The following is a 12,779-nucleotide window of genomic DNA, read 5'->3' as shown; positions in this document are numbered from 1 at the left end:
TTTAGCATGAAATAAGAAAATAAAAAGTTCAAATTTTTCGCTAAAATTAACTTAGATGAAGTAAGAATGACATATGCAGGCTTGTCTGCGACCTCTGAGAGGTAAACGACACCGGTCTCGTGTGGCGTCTAGATTCCGATCGTGACAACACTTTTTTAATTTTTAGCCACACTTTTTTAGGGGTGGCTAAAAGTCCCGTAACCTTAGAGTGTTGCCTTAGCTTCTGCACTTAAAAGCATTGCCAAAAGGCAAAAACGCCACACTTTTGCAGCTACGCTTTAAAAGGTTGCCTTATCAGCTACAGTTTTAGACATAGCCTTAAAGGCAAAAAGACCATGCTTTTCAGCTATGCTTAAAAGTGTAGCCTTAGTAGTGACACTTTCAAGTGTAGCCTAATAGGCAAAAAGGTCACACTTTGCAGCTACGCTTAAAAGTGTTGCCTTACGTGCATGCACAATTTATATGCCACAATTTCTAAGTAAAATTGACCAATATTGTTTTTCAATAAATAATCTCAAGCATTAAATTACCTAATAAGTAATTCAAATTTATAGAGTTTCCATAAACTTCAAAACAAAATAAATATTGTGTACATGCACATACTTATAAAACAATATTCTAAATGTGTACACAATAGTTCAAAAAGTACTCTTACAATAGATCAATATATTCCACCAATAAATATATTTCACAAAATCGAACATAATGTATTCAGTCTTTCACAATAGTTCAAAAACTCTTCACCACCCACATAAATAAGATCAAGTTGACTTGTGGCGACCGTTCAAGTTTGATCACCTCCATTTCCCTACAAATTTAAAATGTACAACAAAATCAGATTGCAAAAGTTACTGAGGCGGCGAAAAGTTCCTGATCAGTTCCCGATTGCAGCAGTTCCTGATAAAAGATTGTAGACTGCGTTTTTAGTTCACTTTATAGATTCTATAATAACAGTTCATGAAAGTATTACTGGTGATGCAAGCAACTTTAATAGCAATAGCTGATGAAACAACTAATCAAAGACTTACTCTAGAAGAAGTGAGATGTTCCTATAAAGCAGTATAATGGCCCCTTGGTCCACTGATATTTTCAACCACTGCAGCTTTCTCTATCTCCACGTGCTTCAGTGTTTCATTGACTGTACCAAGGTCAATCTGAAGCCTAGTGCTATAATCCTGTAACTCTTTGTTGTACTCTTGTAACCCCTTGTATGTATTACTTAGTGATTGGATTTGCAGATATTAGGATTTTAAAGCTATGCTCTTACCAATTGATTCAACACTGTAATGAAGCCAAACAAATATGCCTGAGATTCTTTCTTGCCTTCTGATTTCCACTTGCAGTATCTTGTTGAGCTCTTCTGAAAGGGAAACCTGCAGTTTCTTTGTTGTATCTCTGGCATGCTTCTCTCTATTATAAGAATCCACTGCTTCCTGACGAACAAATTCAAGTCGCTATTATACTTCTTTTGGACTATTAAAACCAAACTGAAGATTGCAGATTACAGTTCAAGTTTCATATTATTTCCAAATTGCATATAATATATCACAGTTCCAAATTAATTCGAGAGACAACACCTAGTTATTAATAAGTTGTGTTCAATTTTCTTACCACGAAGTGATAACATTTTATTATGACGCACCCTAAAAACAGAATGGTACCAGAAGAAGAATAGACATTCATAACTATATATTCAATTGTTTGACGTCATACCAAACAAGTAATTTACATTCATATAATAGAATAACACAAAGTTAGGGTACTTAGTAATTCAAGTCATATCTTCAACTGTTTAAAGGCGTATGGGACTAAGTAAATAAAATAAATTAAGAGCAATAGAGTTATTGGATCACATACCATTGCTCGGTTCCATGAATTATCAGGACTAGATTGAGCAAGAACCATATCACCCTTCTTTGAACAAGTTCTTTCGACCACTGTTTGCGCCCTATCAGTAGCACAAACTTTCGTTCTCTTTGAAAAAGGACAAATGCAATAATATGTACATCATAGCATATAGCTAGAGGCATACACTACGGCAAGCGTTCAACCAGTTCTACTAGAAAAACTACATGGAAGTATCAGATAACCTCCCCCCCATACACCTTCAGGTCTATGAGTGTTGTCACTACCCATTATTTTCAGAAAAATCGTTTGACATATCATAACATGTTCTACTGATTGAATCAACTTTTTTGTAAAATGCACCTGTAATGTCCTCCTTTCTCTGCCTATATTGCACAAAAAGTCAGTTTTGACAGAAAATCAAAAGCTGAAAAAAACACTACCTGATCTTACTACAGTTAGTTGGCAGGAAAAAGATGAACAGTAATGCCATAACTGGCGTTGGTTCTGTAGGGATATTAACCAGCAAGTCCATACTTCAGAATACTTGCAACCATTTCTTTTAGAATAAGGAAGCAAAGCAAAACTAAGAAGCAACATATGTATGACACCCAAAACACTAATCCAATTAGAAAAGCACAAATCTTCCTAAATGAAGTCACTAAACATATCTAATAGGGAATGAGAAGTTTCCTATAAAAATTTATTGTAATAACCTTATGAGTATCATGAAATATAAATAAATGTATTTGTGAAAACATGGTACACCTTAACATTCACATGACCACTTGAGGGCTTAAGTAACAAAATCAGTACAGACACTTCAGAGAGGTTCTGCAACATCAACAGAAAAGTCACTTTCAATTCAAATAGTACTAAACATAGATATAGCTACAGTAGTTAGCTTTACAAGTGACTCTTCTATGTCAAAATGAGCCAATCATGGCGACTAACCCAAATATACACAGAGTTTTGTGAGATGGTGTCCGAGATAATCACTCTCCAAGATCATGACTGCTTGGAATTCCTTCTCCACCTCCACATACCTTGTTCCAACCACGATGAAACGCACCACACTATCTTTCTCAATTCTTGACATCTTCTCATTCATAAAGATTGGATTTTCTCCGGGCACATACTTATAATCTGCCATCTTCTGATGAGAGAGGTACACCTTGTCTCTGGGCCACATCTCTAAAAGACACGACCATGCTTCAATATCATGACAACAACCACATCGAAGATCCCTCCACGTAATATGTTGAAGGTAACACAGCTGAATTCCACAGGGAAAAGCACATGAATTTACCAGTGTGTTCTCGAACTTTCCCTTCCTCAATCCTCTCCAATGTAGTTAGAGCCATAGAGCAACCAACATATTTTGAGGCCTTCTTTGCAGAAAAGTCATCCATGTGGCGAATAACAATTGCCTTCTGAAGCATTAAGCCCTCCACATCAAGTTTCTCCACAGGGATTATCACATGTCATGACAACTGAGATTTCAAAAAAAATTAAAGGACATGTCACAAATTAAAACACAGTGGGTTTTAACAAGGGAAATATGAGACCTTGAAAAGACACCATGCAGTCACAACAATTCTAATATGGAAGTTCAAGAAAAGTTTCAAATTTCATATGCCACCACCACAAGAAATGCAGTGCAGATCTACTGAAATTTATAGATCAGGAGAAGATTTCTAATCCCCACAAACACGTTGAGGTGCAAAAGGTACTGCATATGGAACTAAAAGAGACAGAACGATACAAGGATTTGGATATGGAGTTCTTAGTAGCAGGATCAGTCATCTTCCCTCGTATAGGTTGCAGATATTGACTTGAATCCTCATAGGCAAACATAGGAGACTACACAAGTTCACTTCTCAAAGATAAGACTTAAACATCTCATACGAGAATACAACAATGACGCTGTTGCACCATCGTCATTAATAAGATAATACAACACCCCACCACAGAGGAGAAAAACTCTAATAAGAGCATTTACACAGATTTGAAACTTTTCCGACTCTGCTAGACCCACCATTGGTGGTAGAATGGTGAAATAGAATTTCCCATTAACAAAGAAAGAATTTTTCGAATCATCAAATGGTTTTAGAAGCCAACTGCAGGTAAGTGTCTATACCAAGCATGAGTTGGTAACAACAACAACATACCCTTTGTAATTCCACGAGTGGTTTGAGAAGGGTAGTGTGCACCTAGACCTTACCGAAGGTAGAGAGGGTGTTTCCGACTCGGCTCAACTAAAAACATAACACCCAGCACAAATTGGTATCTTAAGAAAAGAGGGGTAAAACCCTTTTAGAACCAGTCAAATTATACTTACAAAATACATCGTTAAGTAGATAAAACTCAAAGTCGTAATGAATAACACAGCTATCCATCCTCCCCCTAGGTTTTGGGAAAAATGTAAAAATCAACTTACCAAAATGCCCCATATTTCAATCAGCTTTCCTTGCGAGACATAATAATGCATAATGCATAGGCATTTCATAGAGACAATTACAGTTATATAAGACTAAACTTAGATACGAAAAAGGAAACACCGAATGACCTAAGACAATACGACGAGAAGCGAATCGCAGTTATTGAAGAAATCTTCAACTAAGTTCTTTGATCTTCAGCTTAATTTTTCCATCTTCAGCTCAACTCTTCAATTAGGCCTTTGTCTTCAACTCAATAAAGCTGGAGAAGGAGTAAAACGTATTCTGGAGAAAAGTGTAAAGTATTATGGGCCCTCGAGAAGAAAAAGGTTTTATCAATTATAATTTTTTATTAATTATTTTTTTTGGGCAATAAAAATGGGAGGGAGAGTAAAAAATGTTGGAGGGAATATTATAATTTAGTGAAAATTTTAAGGCCACACTTTTAATGTGTTGTTTTTACAATTAAAACAAAGGACACTTTATAAGTGTGGTCATATATGCAAATTATTGTAGTCATTTATTTTATATTGTAACAACACTTATAAAGTGTAGCTTATACCATTAAATAGTACACTTTTGAAGTGTTGCCAAAATTATCGTAGCAAAAATTTAAAAAATTTGGTTACACTGTAAAAGCTTTCCAAAAACTACTCTAGGTAACACTTTACAAATATAGTCCAAAATAAGTGTGGCTGTAGACCTAAAATGTTGTAGTGACTCCTCAAGAGTAAGCCTATAGTAACACTCCCCAAAATTTAGAAGTCACTATTTTTTCAAAGAGACTCATCTTTTCTTATTTAAAGCATTCTCATAGTGAGGCCAAAACACCACACTGTATGATTGACATCAAGCATGATGATTAAGTTATCTAATGATATGAAATTGCACATTTATCATATAAGGATGCACAACAACACGAGTAACATGCAAATTTATCAAAATATCTCTTTTCATGCAATAATGACCTTTCATAACATGCATAAGATTGTGTCATTTAAGACATGCATAACATATGGAGAACATGCAACTTATAATTTTATGCAAGACTCTCATCATGAACAATCTACTTAAGAACTCTTCGGTTTCAAGCGTGAGTATGAATAGAAGGAAAAAATAAAGATATCCACAACCTTATGAAATCATCCTCCCCCACTTAGGATAAACCTATTTAAGAGCAACTCATCTAAACTCTAGGAGAAATTAGCTTAAAACCTTTATTAATTAAGCACGCCATCCCTCTATTTAGATCTAAGCTTATGAACACCCTTCCTACCATAACTTCATAGTGATTTTAAACCTAGAGAAGTTCAAGGGAACTGAACAGATGGACATCAAGGGCTTTAAAAATCTTACCATACATGCACATTATCCCCCACTTGGGGTACTCCATATCACATTATTCCCTTAAATACCAAAGTCGAGGCCAATGAAAATCAACCTAAAATGTTCATCACTTTTGGTTGAACTTTGCAACCAACCACACCTAGGTACAATCTAAGCACTTTTTCAATTGAACATACTAAAATTCAAACTTAAAATAAAACCAACCACTTCAAAGTATGTCAACCTCAATTCTCTCCTTCTCTTCAAGAGGAAAGGGGTACATCACCCCACTAAGTAACCTTAGGGTAATCATACTTCTAACTTATGGAATAAAACTCCCTTTTCCCTTTTTACCACTCTTAAGAGGGAATCATTAACTAGTCATAAGGGTTCTTCAATTAGCTAGAATACTTCACAATCACTTTATAAGGCTCAATAGTATCTTCCCTTCTTAGGTGCAACCAAATACAAAAGATTCCAATCCACAAAAGGAAAATTATGAAGCATATCACGTATACAAAGGCATCATTCATCTTTCTCACTATATACCACATTCTCCGAGACTTTTCAAGCCTATATGATAACATCATGCTAACATCCTATAGAATTCTAAGGGGAACTCCATTCAACCATAACAACTACTAACAAGCTATAAGCACATCATATTCATAGCTTCTCAACATAGCATCTTCTTCCTCATAAACTACCTAGAACCATAAATGGCATCGCATCGATATATACTAAATTCACATTCACATATATTCACCAAATCATACAACCAAGGTAAGTATCAAAACTCACCGTTTCTCTGTGAAGCATTGAGTTATCATCCCAATCTAAGAAGTCTTATCTAAAAGACCACCAGAATAGGAAACATAAGAGAGATCTCATATAGAGTTAAGTTCTATGGCACAACATGAGATTAGTGAACAAGTGAAACTCTATCTTCCTATAGCCTCTCACTCATAGATGTGTTGCGACTCACTACCCATGAATGCGACTCTACTAGACATGCCAATACGATGCTTTGAAACCTAAGGACAAAACACAAAACCTTATACTCTGATACCAACTTTGTTACGACCCAAGGGTATACCCTAGAAATTATTGTATCCTCAAATCATCACATGGAGTCGTCAACCTCTCGGAGGTTGAAGACAAGGCCATAGACATCTTTTATTGCATAATCGTAAAAATAATAAAAAATTTAAATACATAGACTCTATGTCTCTTTTAAATCTTAGATTCAACACCAATAGAGTAGAATAGGGAAAGACCCTTAATAACATAAATTAATATTTAAGCTATTACATAATTTAATATGAAATTTACACAGGGAAATTCTTGAATCATAAGGATCCCTCTTCTTGAAAGTGGAAGATCTATCTAGTATCTTCACATAGGAGACATCCTCTAGCAATCAACACTCAAACTTTGAGTCAAAAGAAAAAGAAGAATGGTATTAGTACAAGAACATACTAAGTATGACAACCATGCAAAATCATAAATTTAAAGATAATATTTCATTTGAAATTATTAAACATGTCTTTTTAGGAAAATTCATGAACATAGACACATATAAGCTCAATAAAGTTCACATACATCATATATACATAAATACTACTCATTATAGCACATAAAGTCATTTATCATACTTAAAGGCAAATTCAATACATACAGTACATTACTTACTCTTTATCTTACTTCCTTTCTTAAGTAGCCCTCAAGTGTACTTAGTACAATGTATAACCTTCAGGTCACCTTAGAATAGTGTTTCATAGATATGCTTCATAAACACAACCACATATATTGACAAGTCAAAAGAACATCGTAGACATGAACTTCACAAAAAGACCATCACCTAAGACAACTCCTAAGTCACGCTAGTGCAATGTGTTTGTAGCATCCCTTAATACTACTTCCACATAATGTACCTAATAAGTCATTCTAGACTAGGTATAATATATATAACTACTCATAACACTTTCATTTATAACTAAACATAAGGCCACATACTCCATAATATCATCTATTAACCCTTTTTTTTTACTACAACCTTAGTTATAACTAATTTAGTTCATATCATAGGTAAACCAGCCTCAAAACCCCTTCACAAGCTGACTTGTGTAATGTACACATGGAGTCCCATACCTTTACATATACTAACTAGACTCACTTAGAAGCCATAAGTGCAATTCACATGCATACTCATAATTCATATATGGTTAACATGCATTCATACAAGCAATTCATACATAAAATAAGTCTTTACTTAATAAAAGGCTCCAACACTATCCTTTCTTGAAGTCATTTAGTGCAATGCATAGATAGGGTCCATAATCCTACCGATGCTAAATACACTTCTTAAGAAATTTAGATTAGAATTCATATTCTTATCTTAATTAATTTATTAACCTTTGGGAGACATAGCCATAATATAATAAACCATGTGAGCTACATGGAATCCGGTGTTCTACTTTTACACCGAAAAGAGAGGGTTAACTAAGCTAGAGTCCTGTGTGGACACATAGTTAAAGGTCAAGGAGTTTTTGCCATAGGCCTTGACTTGCTAAACTTTAAGTTTCCATCTTATGAGGCAACACATATCTTGAGAATCTGGACTTACTAACGTGATATAATCTATGTGCGAGGCAAAACTTACTAACGTGAGACCTCCATCTCATTTGCATGCCCTTTAGGTGCTAAGAAATAAATTCCCTTTTTAAACATAATTAAGACTTTATATAACATTATTTCATAAAGATTAGGCCTTTGGTAGTTACATCCTCATATATCATATAGCTCAAAGGTATGTAAGATAAGAATATCCTTTCATCATAGAACCTACATCATGTGAGAATGTCCTTTCACATAATCATGTCATATTCATACTATAGTCGAGTTTAGAGTAGAATTAAGTATTACCTTTCAAGACTCTCACTTATTTATTAGACCACCATTACATACTTCATTCATACATGCTTGTGTGTGTGTACATATATGTGAGATCTACCTTCACATAAACACCTTTAGGAACAAATGTTTATAAATTCATTAATCATATACTTTGGATGCATAGAAATAAGTAATGATGCATAGGAGAACCATCATTTCCTTAGTCATCATGAATCTATCCTACTCATAGATATGAATTAAGTATGTGTGTACATTGGTCAATATAATCATATAATGACTATCACATAACATTGAGAAAGCCACCTTATAAAGATCACAACACATGTACAACATTCTTCAAGTCTCATGTCATACACATCTATATAGCATTAAGTACTATAGACTACACTCACTTATATTACACTATAAGAGACAAGAGCATATTTAACATTAGAATAGAAGAATCCTAGTATAATTTAGTAGCACGTTCATATAGGGAGTTGATAGGTTAGGGTCATACTACAAGAATATTCATCATCATTATCCATATAGACCACAAATAACCCTAAAGTGATTATCACATATATACATATAACATCATCTCCCTACCCAGGTCATACAACTAGTGTGGAAGACTATTTATATACTTCACATGACGTCAATTCACATAGACATGATATTAGAATTAAGGCTATATCCTTTAGCTTATTAAACATGGAAATCATCATATAAATTCATCTAGCATCTAATTCCTTCAAGGCTATGATCATATCACATAATCATGTACAAGAATGTTAACACCGCAACATAAGTGGATCATACAAATCATCACAATTCAATGTACATTCTGAGCTAATTAGAAGGAATATAAGTCAACTGACAAAATCCCCAAGCTAATTATCATCTTCAATCATTCCTCTAGAATATTCAATTTATATAGATAGTAATATCAATAAGCAATTTAATACAATCTAATCACAATTTTATAAACATGAAATCAAGATCACAAGACCTACATTATAGGTCAATATGAGAAATTAAGAGAATCATGGGTTCTTCAAAAAATTGAATTGAAATTAATAATTAAAAAATCAATTAAACATAAATCCATCATCAGAATGACTTGGAATTAAATTTGACAATGAAATCATGGCAGATTCAAAATTGGGAATTTTGGTCTTTAAATCACTAATGAAAATCATTGATTTAACTTCATAGATTAATGGATAAATAAGTATTAAGGATCACCATACCTTATTGATGGAACACCCATGAAGAATTGGAAAATAAACCATACAAATCCAGCCCCTAACTTTATCTTTAGTTATTGTCTCCCAAGGAGGTTTTGGGAGAATTTGGAAGAGAAGAAAGTTTTTGGGTTTTAATTTTTCTTATTGGGTGCTGGTGTTTTGACTTTGGAAATAGGTTAAATAGGTTTTAAAAGAAGTTTATAAAAGTCACCCAAGTTACAAAAATACCCATACTTATTTGGACTTTTAGACATGTAAAACTCAACTTTCATTTTTTGGAATCTTTGTTAGGGAACAAGTCTGCGTAGCGATGCTGTTCCCACATGATTTTTGTTAAAATAAATTCCATGGAAGTTCAATATTCGTTGTGTACACTACGTAAATGGAGGACTAAGTCCACGACGTGTACCTATTTAACCAAGGAACAAAAGTTGCTGCCTTTGGCAGCTTGTTGGCCCAAGGTCGGGTCCTCCTAAAGGACCCTTTGGTTTTTCCTTGGGGATTTTTTCCCAGACGTTCCCAGCTCAAATAATCTAGTATACATTTTAGGAACCTCTCATATCAATTGGAAATACAAAAAACATATAAAACAAGCCGAAAAATTCTAAGATACACAATCACATTCCAACGCAAAACTGTCTAACGTCTTGGACGTTTTTAGACGTTTGACCTCCAAACTCCTCCAAACATAACACACTGACTTTTAAAACTATAATTAGTCATTTTAGTACTTAATAAAATCATAACAAAAATATTAGGCTCTAATTAAACCTAGCTCAATTTGAGGGTGTTACACTTTAGGGAGGTGTGATTTAAGTGTATCAAATGTTGGCACCACTACTGAGGAATTTTAAATACATTAATTAACAAAATTGAAATTCTTATAATTTTAATTTATTTTTTTTGTCTCTCTTAGGGTTTACTCTAGAGTATGCCAAGTACATGGAGCAGAAGCTAACCACCCACTCTTTACAATCCAGAATTGGGCAAAACTTTGCGTAAAATGAATAATCAAGGTCTGCCTGTTAGCCCTACTGGAGGAGGTGATGGAGTAGGGCTGCAACCCCCACAAGGTATGGAAGGTAACAACATGGTTCCACTTTATAATAGAGTGGTAACCACACTAAGGCCCCATGATCCTCAAGGAGCTCGTTTGAATGATCATGGAAGGGTCAACATGAATATTGCCGAGTCTAATAGATCTCTAGTCTTACCAACACTCTCTCTGGGGTATACTTTTATTGTTACTAGTATCTTGATGCAGATATTTACTATGGTAGGTTCATTTGCAGGGTTACCAGTAGATGATCAACATTCTCACTTAGATAGACTTAACTTCGTCTGCATAAGTTGCATAGGTCGACCAGATTGGGATATCAATGTGATAAGGCCAAGGGTGTTCCCCATGTCGTTGACCGGAGATGCCACTCTATGGTTCAATAATATTCCTTACAACTTGATTTGTTCATGGATCAGTTCAAAAATGCATTCTTGGCAAGATTTTTTCCAATAACTAAGATGTTGAACAAAAATAATAAGCTCAACAACTTTGTGGCTCAACCTGGAGAGTCTATAAGTACTTATTCGGATAGATTTACTACCTTCATGTGAGGTGTGCCAAACCACCGTATAGATGATGAGTAATTGAAAGAGTACTCCTATCAGGGACATGATGACAGTGGTGATTCAAGGCTTGATACTATTGCAGGAGGGCACTATGGAGAAAACTAGTTGGCACAAATCACTGACAAAATGGAAAATATTCTTGTAACAACAAAGTTTGAGCTATAGAAAGCCAAACACCTAAAGGAGCACATTTTCTGTTCAAACAAAAGACAACCAATCCACTGATGATCTTTACGAAGAGATGGAGAATATGTGAACCAAACTAGGGCTGGTATTTTATGCATGTGAGCAAGGATGCAGAGGAGGTGAATGCAGTGAATTATTTCACTAGAACCCTACCACCGCCAAAAGAGTATTACTGTGAAGAGTATGCGTATGCGGTAAATGATCAAACGGGAAATTTCCAACAACACACATAAGGATCCAAAAGTTATTATTGGCGCCAAGGTAAAGGTAACCAAGGTTGGTAATATGGCAACTACAATTAAGAGTGTCCGTATAATCGGGTTGGGAACTATAACCGCGAGAAAAATTACAACAAGAACAACTTTGGGAAGAAAAAATATTGAGTTAGACCTTATGCTCGAGAGTCTACGCCTAGGGATGCTAGAAGTAATATAGAGTGTTAAGGACATGATGAAAAATATGATAAGGAGGTTTGATGCGGCTGATGGAATGTGAAAGAGATGAGCAACGATGCATTCAGTATGGGGCAAAACATTTAATGCTCACGTAGTGTCAATCAAGCATCTTGAGCTACAGTTGAATGAGTTGTACTAGATTGAACCTATGCCAAGATGGCACTCATATGATCAACACGATCCTAAATTTAAAAAACGATGAGCATTGTATGACTGTCCCTACTCGAGAGAGTAAGCAAACCATTGATCCACATATGTCGTATGGGGTGGATATTGAAACTAAATAGGATATTTAGGTGAAAGAGGTGAGTGGAGAGTCCAAGACTATAATGGAAAAGGAAGCGGAAGTAACTCAAAAGGTTGTCCCTATACCTAGACCCCCTCCATTGTTCTTACAAAAGTTAGTAAAGATTGAAGAAGGTAAATACTGCGGGTTTATAAATATGTTGAAGAAACTCTCTATCAATGTCCATTTGGTCGAAGTTTTATAGCAAATTCCTGGATATCCAAAATCATGAAAAACATGGTTACAAAGAAGATGGCAGTTTGAAAATGATAATAGGTTGCAGCATTGTAGTACTATTTCTAAAAGGTCCTTAGTGCAAAAGAAGGACTGTCTTGGCTCCTTCTCTATTCCATGTTGTATCGGGTTATATCATTTTTTCGAAGGCATTATGTGATCTTGGTGGTAGCATAAACCTTATGCCCTTGTCTATTTATGTGAAAAACTTGTTGTGGGAGATACAAATCCTACTAGA

General features: G+C 34.9%; 2 long non-coding RNA genes across 2 annotated transcripts; both read right to left on the bottom strand.

Moving 5' to 3' along the window:
• Nucleotides 1–538: 538 nt before the first annotated feature.
• On the bottom strand, nt 539–1,426 carry LOC101264363 (uncharacterized). Its single transcript, XR_743136.4, has 2 exons — nt 1,029–1,426; nt 539–897 (listed from the first exon to the last, which is right to left on the bottom strand). It is a non-coding gene; the product is annotated as an uncharacterized lncRNA (long non-coding RNA).
• Nucleotides 1,427–2,569: 1,143 nt separating this feature from the next.
• LOC138338174 (uncharacterized) lies at nt 2,570–4,587 on the bottom strand. The gene is made up of 2 exons (XR_011211579.1): nt 4,415–4,587; nt 2,570–3,338 (listed from the first exon to the last, which is right to left on the bottom strand). It is a non-coding gene; the product is annotated as an uncharacterized lncRNA (long non-coding RNA).
• Between the last annotated feature and the right edge of the window lie 8,192 nt (nt 4,588–12,779).

This window comes from Solanum lycopersicum, chromosome 9 (assembly GCF_036512215.1).
Source record: "Solanum lycopersicum chromosome 9, SLM_r2.1".
Lineage (NCBI taxonomy): Eukaryota > Viridiplantae > Streptophyta > Magnoliopsida > Solanales > Solanaceae > Solanum > Solanum lycopersicum.
Note: the sequence above shows the minus strand (reverse complement) of the source record. Positions and strands in the feature narration are given on the sequence as shown.